Source organism: Aquila chrysaetos, chromosome 12 (assembly GCF_900496995.4).
Source record: "Aquila chrysaetos chrysaetos chromosome 12, bAquChr1.4, whole genome shotgun sequence".
NCBI lineage: Eukaryota > Metazoa > Chordata > Aves > Accipitriformes > Accipitridae > Aquila > Aquila chrysaetos.
The window spans coordinates 27408816-27421143 of record NC_044015.1 but is presented as its reverse complement, the minus strand read 5'-3'; positions in this window follow the sequence as shown (position 1 = coordinate 27421143).

Here is a 12328-nt window from a genome sequence, read left to right as displayed (position 1 = left end):
GAGTATATCTGCATTACTAGCAGGAAGGCTGTGAAGTATGAACTAAATTTGTTTACTTAATGATTAATTTGGTGCTATTACCCTCACAAGCAACAGCTTCCACATTTAAAAAAGCATACAGTGAAAACTATTTTAAGGACTTATTTTACCGAATTTGCACAACAAGGCAACAAAGTAACAATATACTGAAGACCATGAAACAAAAAAATAAATATTTAACTTGCATCACTGGCAAAGCTCATCTGAACCCAGTTCTGCTTGCAGAAAGGTGGAATAAGCTTGACATGGCAGAATTATCCACTGTACAGTTCTCTGTTTTCCAGACAACTGATGAGATTCTCAAACAAAAGATAGCAACCCTAACAGAAACTCAATCAGCGAAGAAAGGTTCATAAAGAGATACTGGGTTTTGAGACCAAAAGTTGAAACAACTGCATGAGTTGGAAACAGCTGATTTAAAATATCAGTTGGGAAGAATCCTGCAAGCTATTTTCTGTCCTGCCTTGAAAAAAAGGATGCTAGGGAGTGAATGGGATGCAATCTCTGCTGGCCATCAACCACGTGCAGCTAAAACCAATAAAACTACCCATGTGACAAGTAACTGGGGGTAACAAGGTAAGCTGGCATCAGAAGCTGCATATGATAGCCTGTATGCCTTACATTGTAGCCCACCAACAGTACTTATGCTAGAAAAAGACAATTAAAAAAATGCAACACAATCTGTCATGGCTTTACTCACGTGTCTCCAGCACTGTGAACACAGCAAATTGAAAGAAAGATTTAAATATCATCTGAAATATGGCATTCACACCTACTGGTATTCATGCCTTTTCTCAGGCTTTCCTTATTCTTTCACCAGCCTGAAAAATATCTGGTTTCCATTCAAAGAGCAAGTGTCATCACCTTCTCTATATACATCAACAGCAAATCTGCATGTATGATATGGAGTGCCATGGTGTGCTTTGCAACAGTTTTTGCAGCCAAATATTTTCTGCTTCATACTCTACATTTGCATGCAGAAGTGCCAACATGGCTTTCTTCCTCTCTCTCCCTCCCTTCCTCCCTCTATAACAAAGGAACAAAGATCCCATAGAGGTTCTCTTATTATCAACATAAATCAGTTCTCAAGATAACGTCTGCCAGTCAAATCCTTTAAGTGATGATCTTCATGATGGACTAAAGCCACCTGTTTTTTTCTTTTTCCTTTTTGCAGAAAAAAAAGAATCACCATGTCCCCAGACTGATAAAATAGAATCATCTACATGTCTTTTGGCTAAAAGAAAAACTAATGGGGTTTGGCTGTACTTGCCTCCAGATCTCTGGATGTCATTGATTCTAGATGGTGCTGAAAAAAAATGAGAAGTAATTCTACCTCAGGCCAACCTCCTTAGAGCATGCAGCCCAGTCCAGTCATTCCCAAAGACAGTTTGTTCATTCACCGGTTTCCATGGCACTGATAATTTTTTCAGGTCCCAGCTCCATCCAAGACTGTGCCTACCAGAGAAAGCATGCCTCTCTATCTGTTCCCTTTTCCTCTTATATCTGGAGCTGTAGCCAAACACCTTGGTATCCATAGCGCTGCCTGCCTGCAGGTGGTCACAAGCCAGTTTCCAGGTCCTATCACTGTCTGCAGGTTGACACGGTCACAAGCCTTCAAACCAGCTCTTGTTACCACCTACAGAAAAAGAGGCAGGAGACAGCTCCTAATTTCTGGCTGCTCACGCACACGAGTTGCTAGAAGCTGGAAGCAGACTCCCAGCTCTGCCCTGTGCCTTTCTGAGATGATTCACTTAGCTCAGCCTGAAAATCTGTAATTGCAATTACTACTAGCCCTAGCTAAATTGGTAGTTTGAAGGCTTCCCTCCCCAAGTTACATTCCTACAGCTCATCGCCAAATTACACAGTATTATCTGAAATGTCACCTACGACTTTAGAGGTTTATCAGAGTTGTCTTAACTGGTTAGTATAAGATCTTTTTAATGAGATGATTAGCTACATAAAATAATGACAAACCTTGAGCCCTTGTTGAAAATATATATATAAAACGTTAATAAAAGTTTTACTCCTGGTAAAGCAGTAAGTGGAAAAAACTGGCAGCTGCTGTAATGAGATAACCTCCTAGCTGAGACTTCTGAGGAACTTTTAAATACGACTATGAAAACACCACATTTGTTCCCTCCATTCTTTACCCCTTCGTGCAAATCTCTGCTTTCTTCCAAGTCCCAGTGAGAGCAGACAGCTTTCTCTGCACAGCTATCTTCTGGTTATAAACTTCACACTAAACAACTCTGAGAACAGCCAGATAGTCTTTCCAGATATAGCAAAAGGCACCCTTCCTTTCACAGCTATATGAAAAACCATCCCAGGGTTGCTGGGTCAGGTTGTTTTTGAACTGCTGTGTTGTAAATAAAGTAGTAAATCAAACAATATTCAAACAATGTAAAACTCTGCATTTTTTTTTTTTTTTTTTTTTTTCCAGACTGGCATGTCTCAAACACCTTGTCCAATTCATTTCTCTCGCCACCCTCTCTTAAAAAAAAAAAAAAATACAAGTTCTCCTGTGGCAGAGGAGAGCACATGAGAAATGTCTTGGTGCATGGTGAAGTTGAAAATGAAATCAAATTCAGATTTATGGCAAAAAAAGCTAATTACTAGCTTAAACATGGAAACAATTGCCTCATATAATATATTGTGATGAATCAGCAGAGCAGTCACAGGTCGTCAGGGACAGTGTGAGGAACGAAGCTGCTGCTTCTGTCAAGGGGTCATACGTCATCAAGAGACACATTTTTTGGGGGAGACCAAACAATCCTGGAGCAGCTGCTAGAAGGAGCTGGCCAGTCTGGAATAGGGAGAGGACAGAGCTCCTTCAGAAAGGGATACGCCCAGAGATCGGGGAGAAATGTGCTGCATCGCATAGTATTAGCAGGATTGAAGTGACAGCCCCTTGAGCTACCCTGCACACCCTCAGCACGATGCTGTGCCAATGTGCTGGAGAAGCCTCATGAGACCTCCTGGCACCGAACCCTGGCTGGCAGAGACTTGTGATGCCTGCTTGCCTTGTACAAAAGAACAGACTGATGGAGGATAACCAGCCTTTGGTAGGCTCACTTTGGGCTAAGCTGGAAATATATTAATTGCAACTGTTAAATCTAGCAAGACGAAGTGTATCTGCAGCTCTGCCAGCTCTACTTTATCCTCTTTCCTTTAAGACATGTTCCAGGTAACTACCAGCGCCCAAAAGGCCATAGAAACTGTGGGCCTGCCAGCTGCCTGCCCTGCATCACAGCGCACACAGGTTCTTAACAAGCACATGAGGAAAAGAGACTGGCATGTCCTGCTAGTCCACTATCCTCTCTGAAGAAAATGACCACCTACATAGCTACACACGAACACCAATATAGTCACCAAATATTTCGTCATAGGAATCTTTTATGGAAAAAAAAAAAAAAAAAGAAAGAAAAAACCTTTCATTTGATGTTGCCAGTTTATTTTCTTTCCTAAATGTTGCTTATGCTACTCTCATCTCCACTGCCAGGGGTATTTATGTACAACCCATCTACTGCTACATTCATACATAAGGCGAGACCTGTCTTTGGTATTGCAGAAGGGCCCATTTGGGGGCTTTGTTTCAGAAGGCTATTTGCTTTTTTCTGTTTGTAATCAAATGAAGCTTTGTCATTTGTCAGTATCTGTCTTTTCCATTGTATTTTGCTGATTATCAGTATTTGCTTTTTTTCACAGGTGTGGTGCTGAATGACAAACAAAAGTTCTCCCTGCTCTAAAATAGGTTACTTTCTCAAGGAAGTCTGTACTTTTCCAGAAATGATAATTGTTCCTGTAATTGTGTAGCATCATGAGAGTCCCCACTGATGTCTGATAGAATCCCAGCCTGCACAGAGTGCAGCAATATACATGAAGGAGAAAGACTCTGGGAAGAATGGGTGAGAGGCTGGTATCTTATAAAGAGGAGAGTGTTACCATGCCTGTTCATATGCAGCCCTACCAGCTAAAAAAAAGTCATGTCCTGTCAGAAGACCCACAAAATACCTGACACTTACGCCCGCTTTTCAAGGAGCTGAGCACACACTGCTCACGGAGTACAGCGTTAGCAACACCACACTGCCTGGAGAGCTCTGCAAGCCTACACAGCCTCTGGCCTTCCAGCTCTTCTGAAAATTACTACTACTTCTCTTTTTTTTTTTTTTTTTTTTTTTTTAAATAATGCACTTTCATCCCTCTTCTACATGATTTTGGTTTTAAGTCTGCACAGGTTCAAAGATGTTTTATAAAACTCAACTCAAAAGTTTGAACTTTGGTTTGTTTTCAGCCAAAGGGACACAAAAGACTTGACATTAGAGCTGCAGCAAGACCTCAGGGAGGTAAGGAGAAGCTGTGTAAGGAGTAAGGGATTTTTTTCTGCATTTAATTCCTTAAATCCCCCTGACATTATTCTTCCCCCATTCAATTTTATTATACCCCTTAGCTTTCTCATCACATTAGCAGGAAATTCCCATGCCTTGTACCAGTGCCACCAAGAAGAAAAACTGCACTCTTCATTTGATTTGTTACAGAGTCATCTCTCACACTGAGACCAGAAACTCTGGGCCCTCTACCTAACCATATCTATATGAATATTTGTGCTATTGGTAGTTACGTGAGACAGAAAAGCTTTAATATTGCAACAATTTTTGGCAAAAGTATCATCTCCAAAAATAGATTTTTTTGGGGGGCCATATTTTTGTAGGTAGAGAAAAACATCACCAGCTTTACCACATCTCTCTGTAGAAAGCCCATTGATTTCTAAAGTACAGCCCCTCCTGACAGAAAAGTCAGCCTAAGTGTGCTCAAAATCTATTTTTTCAGAAGATGACATGAGATTTTGGATGAAAAATAAAATAAAAAATAAAATATTCTGGACAGCTCTTTTACACAGTCACTGCTTTAATACAGTTAACCTTAAGAACTCATTCTCTTTAAAGGTCAGCCATCAACTTGCTCCAAAATCCACAGCTCTGAAAGGTGATGTAATCACCAGAACTGAAAATAGGATCGGCAACTGAGAACAATCCAAATATACAATATACAAATCCAAAATATATTCACATATGCCTCCCTAAAACAAAAAGTTTCCCATGGAGCAGTATTCCTAAATATTTCTAAAATGGTGGAGAACTGTTCCCAAAAGAATAAAGATCTCCTGCTGCAACACTAGTACAAATGCATTAATGCCACATGTCTACAGACTGAGGAGCTAAAAGGATTTCCAGTCATCTAGTTTTCTCATGGACTGGGAGCAAACATGAGAGCTTGCAGGAGCTAGCATCAATATGGATTAATCATAGCAACCAAACACCAAATACCTAGCACTACAAACGTATCATGATAATTAAGATAACATAAGTGATTTACAAGAACAGACATTCACATAAAAACAAAAAGGGAAGGGCAAAAAAAAAAAAAGCGATGCAGCTTAGCTCTTTTTTTAACAGGTAAACAGGTAAGCTTGCTTGCTGGTATCTTCTTCCTTCCTCAACTTCAAGTTCACAGTGACTCAGATTTCTGGAACACAGACCAGAACAAACTGAGGCATCACTGCCTCATGACACAGCTACAGCTCCATTGATCTGTTTCACCAGTGTTTGACATACACGGAAAATTCAGCAGGAATGTTTACAGATAAACCTCCCTGACTGCAGTCAGCCCCAGCTCCCAAATTTCAGAAGGCTGGATCACCAGCAACTGCATCGACATCAAATTCCAAGACTCTGCCTTCCTGCTGGTCTCTATCATAGTCTTCCACTTTCTCCCTGCACCCTATTTACACACACAGCATCTCTGTCTCCACTCGTTTCTCACAGCTACCCGTATGCAAGGGTCTTCATTTCACTACTGCATTTATTGGAAATAATCTTCCACACACATACTATCATATCATTTTCCACCAAATACATTTGAAAGATATGTTTCTCTTTCATGTAGCTTCAGCTCTATCTCAATTTTCTGCAGTCTATCCACCCATCCCTTCTGGACAAGCCAAAGTCCACAGCAATAATACTGGGCTGTTACTGTCCTGCCCCAGGAGATGTTCCCAATCAAGGCAGAGACAACTGAGCAGGCACAGCAACTTTACCAGCCTCAGTCTAGCTTCCTGCATTCAGCCTCTCTTTCCCATTCTTCACGGCTGTTCTTTTCTTCACCACTGGCTTCCATTGCCTTCTACTAATAAGGGAAGCTGACTTAGCCAGCAGAGATCTTTGTATCACACTGATTGCTCCTCTGCATTATCACTGATGCAAAACAGTACTGTGAGCAGAGTGGCAGCTAAACCTCATGCTAGCATCGCTTGTCACATTTCCAACAGACAAAAGACTATGTGCACTGCTGCCCTTTTCCAAGAGTAAGGCTGCAATTAAAAGCTGTAACATTCATTTCCTTTTTTCTATCCATGCTGCTCCTTTGTTTACAGTTTTGTCTGTTTGTACTTTCTTGTCCTCAAGGAAGGAGAATTAGACATTAACATGGGCAGCGAAAAAAGCTTCTGCTCTTCTTGATTAAATTTATCTTTTTCCTCAACATCAAAAAACTATTATTCTTAACACCACTTAGAAGACTGCCTGCTGCTGAAGGAAAAAGTGGAAAAGATGCTTTCAGTTTCATTTACTACTTACATTTCAAGTAGTAGCAATGTGGTTACCATGGTGGGCTAAGGATACACAAAGTTTTATAGAAAGAAACAGCATCATCACACTGCTGCTATTAAGGAGAAAAAAGAAGAAACTCTTCAGACTCGAATATAAGTAGTGAACTTGAAGCTAATACTCATATTAGGAACAGCTGTTCTGAACTAAACTTACCTATCTTAATTAAGCAGATGATTCGAGGCTGTCTAGCACCTGTGGCTGAAACAGGCTTTTAAACATTTTTAATAGTCCTTTTTTCTTTTTCTCTGTACCTTTTTAAAGAGGTGGAAAAGCATTTAATGAAGTAGGTGAAGATTTCTGCACTAGAATCCTTCAATCTTGTTTAAATGCCCAGTGTATAATATTCTTGGCTTTGACTTTTCAGGCTCATTTGGCCCAAGAAAATTAACACAGATTTCTACAGAAAATCCAGATTTTTACAGGAATACAGAAGTTAAACTGATGACTTCACGTTAGGAATGATTTGAAGAAAATTACATGCCAGACTTGAGTTTGGTGCAGCATGCTATTGGAAACATCAGCTCTCTGACAGGATGTCTAAGGTCTAGCAAAGGACTTGACTTTTTTCCCCTGTGAATTTCAATATCAAAACTTCCACTGCTCTTGACTGGAGCAGTATTAAGTCTGTTTTGGTATGTTAGCTAGTATACGAGCAGATGACCGCTCACCTACGTTTTTCCATGGACTTTCATTCAGAACAGCTGAACTACAAGGAGGAAAAAGCTTAGGCATCATCTTTCTAGCAGTCCATAAACTGCCAAGTAAAATAGGAGAAGAGTTAAGAAGGAAATAAAGCCCTCTGAGAAGGAGATGGAGGGGACTGAGTAATTGTCTGAAGACATATTTTTATTGAAGTACATGGTTATTGATACAGTCTGGAGCATACAGCAACAAAATACGTATGTGTTGTCTATGAACTAAAGTGATGCTTTGAAGGGATTTCTCTATTGTATCCAGAGCAGAGGATAAATTGAAACAGATGAAAAAAAAATCCTTTCTGCTCCACCTACACTGTGTAATTGTGCTATTACTGAAACAAGTTTTTATTTACATCTATTTGATTGAAAAGTTTCAGTCATATTTTAAAAAATTGGATTTTTAGCACAGATTTTTCTTTATGGGATTATATTCCTTCTCCTTTCCTTTCCTCACGTCATTTCTTCCTTTGTCTATATTATTTTGCCTCTTTTCATTTCTCCTTTCCATCCTCTTTCTGCCTTTCATTGCTATTCCATAGTGAATATAATGATTTATTTTAATTAAAGCCCCAGCATCTGGAATTGAGTGACTACAGGATGATCTCATTTTACACCTACTATAAACAAAACTGATTTCCTGCACATTTGTATCCTTTGTCTAATTTCTACCTTTAAAAACCTACAATAATCCCAGGTTCCCCCTTAAACCTGAAAACATGACTGGGGAAGAGACAGCAGTGCTGAGACTAGTTTCAAGATGCAAGTACTAACCCACTGACCAGCTGCTTTCCAGACAAATTCATTGTGATTGAGTACTGTCTGCTTTCTTCTCAGAAAAGAAACCTTAGGAACTTTATTATTGGTGGTATTGTTGTTGTTATTATTATTATTATTATTATTATTATTATTATTATTATTATTATTATTGATGTGTATAACTTCTTAGCTTTTGTGGTTAGAGAGAAAGCTTAAAGAAAAGGCAAATTGTAAGAACCACAACCACAATTCTATGATATCATCATCTGCAGAACAATTTCTGAATAACTGGGATTCATAGTATCACTTAATTGCTAGACAGAGACCCTTGTGTGCATATGGACACAGATACCCTCTTTACTCACCCTTCCAACAGTATTAGAAGTATTCTTCTTCCTCTCACTTTGACAGAAAATTCCCCTTCCTTTCCCAGCAAGCAAGAGAAAGCTCCCAGTATTGGGGCGGGGGGGGGGCGCAGAAAACTCTGTTATCTCTCTGCAGGCAAAATCAGGCAGCATAGCCTTCCTAACCATTGCCATTGCAGAGAAAGACTACCCTGTATCTCAAGCAGTAAGAAAACCACAGGGCAAATAAGTGATAAGGAAGGGCACAAGCTCAGCCAGCCACCTCTAAGTATCTGTTCTCCACCCTCTCTGTCAGGTAGCTGGTACGTTTGTCCATCTATAAAACAAAACATTATGACAAGTCTCAGGTGAAGAGCAGCTCTACCTTGGAACACAGGATATGAATGTACACATCTGCTTATCAAGTCCTCTTGGATATTCTAGGAAGAATGGTGATAAATATATTCATACACAAAATAAACTATTGATTATTGTTACTGCTATGAAGGTTAGTTTCCCTGTATGAAGAATACTTAATAAACTCAGGAGTACACTTTGATTCTCAGAAAAACAAAACAAAACCCTGCATGAAGCTGAGATTCCCTTATCCTATGGAAAGCACAGTGTAATACAAGTTTTACTTGTTCCACTGCACAGATTTTCAACAATGAATTAATTACATCTCACATAAATGATAGTAGAATTCGCAAGGGAAATCAAGTAGTCCTTAATTTGTTGACTTTCCCCACTGATTATAGCACATTCCAGTGCTATAGTAATTCTCATAGTGAGCTTGTAAGCATTTTCCAAGCCAGAACAGCCCTCAGTCCTGTCTCAGTCTAAGCACAAAAAGTAGGGGTTTGTTTTGGACTGAAAATTACTGTGAAAAGGAAGAAAAAAAATCCAGAAGATAATTCCGAACAGAGAACATAGGGAGGCAATAATAGTAGTAATAATCTTATTTCATTTTTAACACCTTTCACCTTGAAATTTCTAAGCTTTTTCAAAATTATGTATACAGGAGTAGCTTTCCCAGCTGCTGAAAAGGAGTGGTACCTGAGAAGGAACACAGCTAGCTGCAAGAGAAGAAAGGATTTGGTGTTTTCTTCCACTGCAACCTTCCTTTCTCCCTCCACAATGCATACCCAGACAAACACCTTTTATGAAGCATATATCAAGGCTGCTATCCCATTCTCTAAATCCACTTACAAGACCTTTCAACATTCTTTACAAGCATTTGACCATTCAAGATAGTTAATAAAAAAATAAAAATCCCTATTCTCTTCCCATGCATATGCTAACATCACGGTGCTGAAATACCTTCCACCGTGCAGCCACATCATCTCTCACCTGGAACCTCCCCTTGCCCTCCACAGAGGTCACCTGCAGCAGCAGATTCCCCCAGTAATTTGGAGCGTGTTGTCTTCCTTGGAGGCCCCGTATGCTCAGGAGTCTACAGGCGTTTTTACTAGCAACGTCTAACTTGCCAGCTTTTCAGGGCAAGACTGATTTCCCATCTGGGCATTTGAACGAGCTCATTCCAGCATGCCATTGGATGTGGTGCAAACCTAACAAGTACAAAAACACTGAATTAATAATAAATTAACACCTCACTAAAGTTTATTTGTATGTAATATTAGAGCATATCAAGATATTTCTTCATACAAAAGACAATACTGTCATTCAGTCCCTTGTCAAAAAGAAAAAGGGTTAATTTACTGAATAACTTATTTTGTACAAGGTCTATAATAATACTGGCATTCCTTTTGTGCAGAACTATTAATATTTTATTTATATTCTCGTACTGCCTTCAAACCTCAGCCAGGAATCAGGTTCTCATTATGCCCTCTCAGCAAATAAAGAGACAATCCCTGCTAGGAATATGTACCAGGTAATTCATTTTTTTAGGGACTTTCTCCTTTTTTTCAGGGTGCCTTTGTAGAAGGCCTGTCAAAGACACAACTCTTTCTGAAATCCAATTTGCTTCACAACTAGAAATTCATCATTTGCTCTTTTTCAACTTACATCCAAGGACACTTCTCTTTTCCTAGTACTTTAAGCATGCACAGCCCATGAAGTCAACACACCAAGAAGCACTGCATTACCAGCTAAATGCAGACCAATGAAAAAAGGAATGATATGAAGAAAGAGTATCATACATGATCCCTCACCTCCTACTCTGTCATCCCTGCAACAAAATTTGGGACCTTTATCAAATTTCATCAGCAGACAGTAGTACAGGATGTAAAATATATAGAATCATTAGCTAAGCTAGTAAGGATCAAAAGATAAATCTCCCATAATTTTTTTAGGTTCATACTCAGATGAAGAAGCATTACATGAAGGAATCTCAATCCAGAGAAACAAGTGAAATCTTTCTCCCTTGCAAAATGCCTTTAGTACTCATCACACCCACAGCACTGTACAGGATCATTTCTCAGGTTATAAGTTTGGAGTGAGAAAACAGAGGGAAATTTCACAGTTCTTTCATCTGCCATAAACTTTTTGGGGTGTTTACAGATCTTGTAGCAGAAACCACAATGCTCCCACTGGAATGTGACCTGCCACTTTTTAAAGCAGAAGAAAGACTGGCAATGAAAATGACCCAATTTCCCTTTCTTTCCAGCAGAGGCTTTTCACAGCTTTCCTTATAATTGCACATAAATTATGCACTTCCTTCAAAGTCAAGCTGTCCAAAAGACCACATTAACAGCTCATGCATCTTCTTTTCTTTCACCTGCTGAGCTCTTCTTTGGACCAACATTTACCTCCTAACGTGATGACTACACAATACTTCTTTCTTGGATTTTTTTTTTTGTTGTTGTTTGATTCAATCTCTGTTCCCTACGACGAGATTTCCTCTTCATTAATTATCCTGAATTAACGGCAAGCAGTCATAGTGTAGTACCCAGGATCTATCATCAACAGCCAAGTAATAGCAGGAATCCTGACTTCACGCGCCCGCCTCTTACAAGATACAAGAAAGCAGAAATCTAAATAAATTCTTCTGAAGTTATGCCCACATGCAGCAGCTCATGGTGCAAAGACTATAAGGACTGAAGTCTTGCTACAATCAGGTGCAGAAAGTACCATTTCACAGTAAAATTTTATTTAATTTCACCTTGCTTTTGACATACAAAAGAGTGCTGTCAATATGTCCTTCTTCTTTTGACTGCTGATTGTTTTTTGAATCAAGATTGGTGGCACAACAGATTTTCACTGAGTTGTCTCCATCACGGTTTCTTAGGTGAAGCAGCAGGCACAGAGCAACTCCACTCTTTCTCTCCTAGCTTAAATTTGGAGATCCTTCTTCCAGCCTGTTGCCAGGGCTAAGCAAGCTCTGCCAGCTTCAGCTTAGAATTTCCCAGAATTTTCATCTCCAGTGCAGATGGACATCTGCTTCCATATTACCTACAGCAACTCCACTGAGATGGGACTTTCTCAGTGCATCATCTAATGCTGGGCCAACATATTCACTATGTACAAATCCATATCACAAAAGGAGGGAGCCTGTCCAATCTCATTATCCTGGACTACATCATTTGCAATGATGAGACATATATCATGGACAGTGAAAGCTAAGGGACTTATCTAATTCACATGCAGTCATGAACACTAGTTAGACTTCTTCCCAAGCTACTTATGAATTCAAGTCTGTTAGTTTGGAATTAAATATTAGTTTGGAAATAGGCACATAGCCTGAAAATAACATATAAGAGATTCTAATACAGAAAAATCAATGATAGTTACCACACAATCATGCTTTCAGGAAAATGAGCCCTCCATCTCCTGCTGCATGTAATCAACTGTTAGATATGTAGCAACT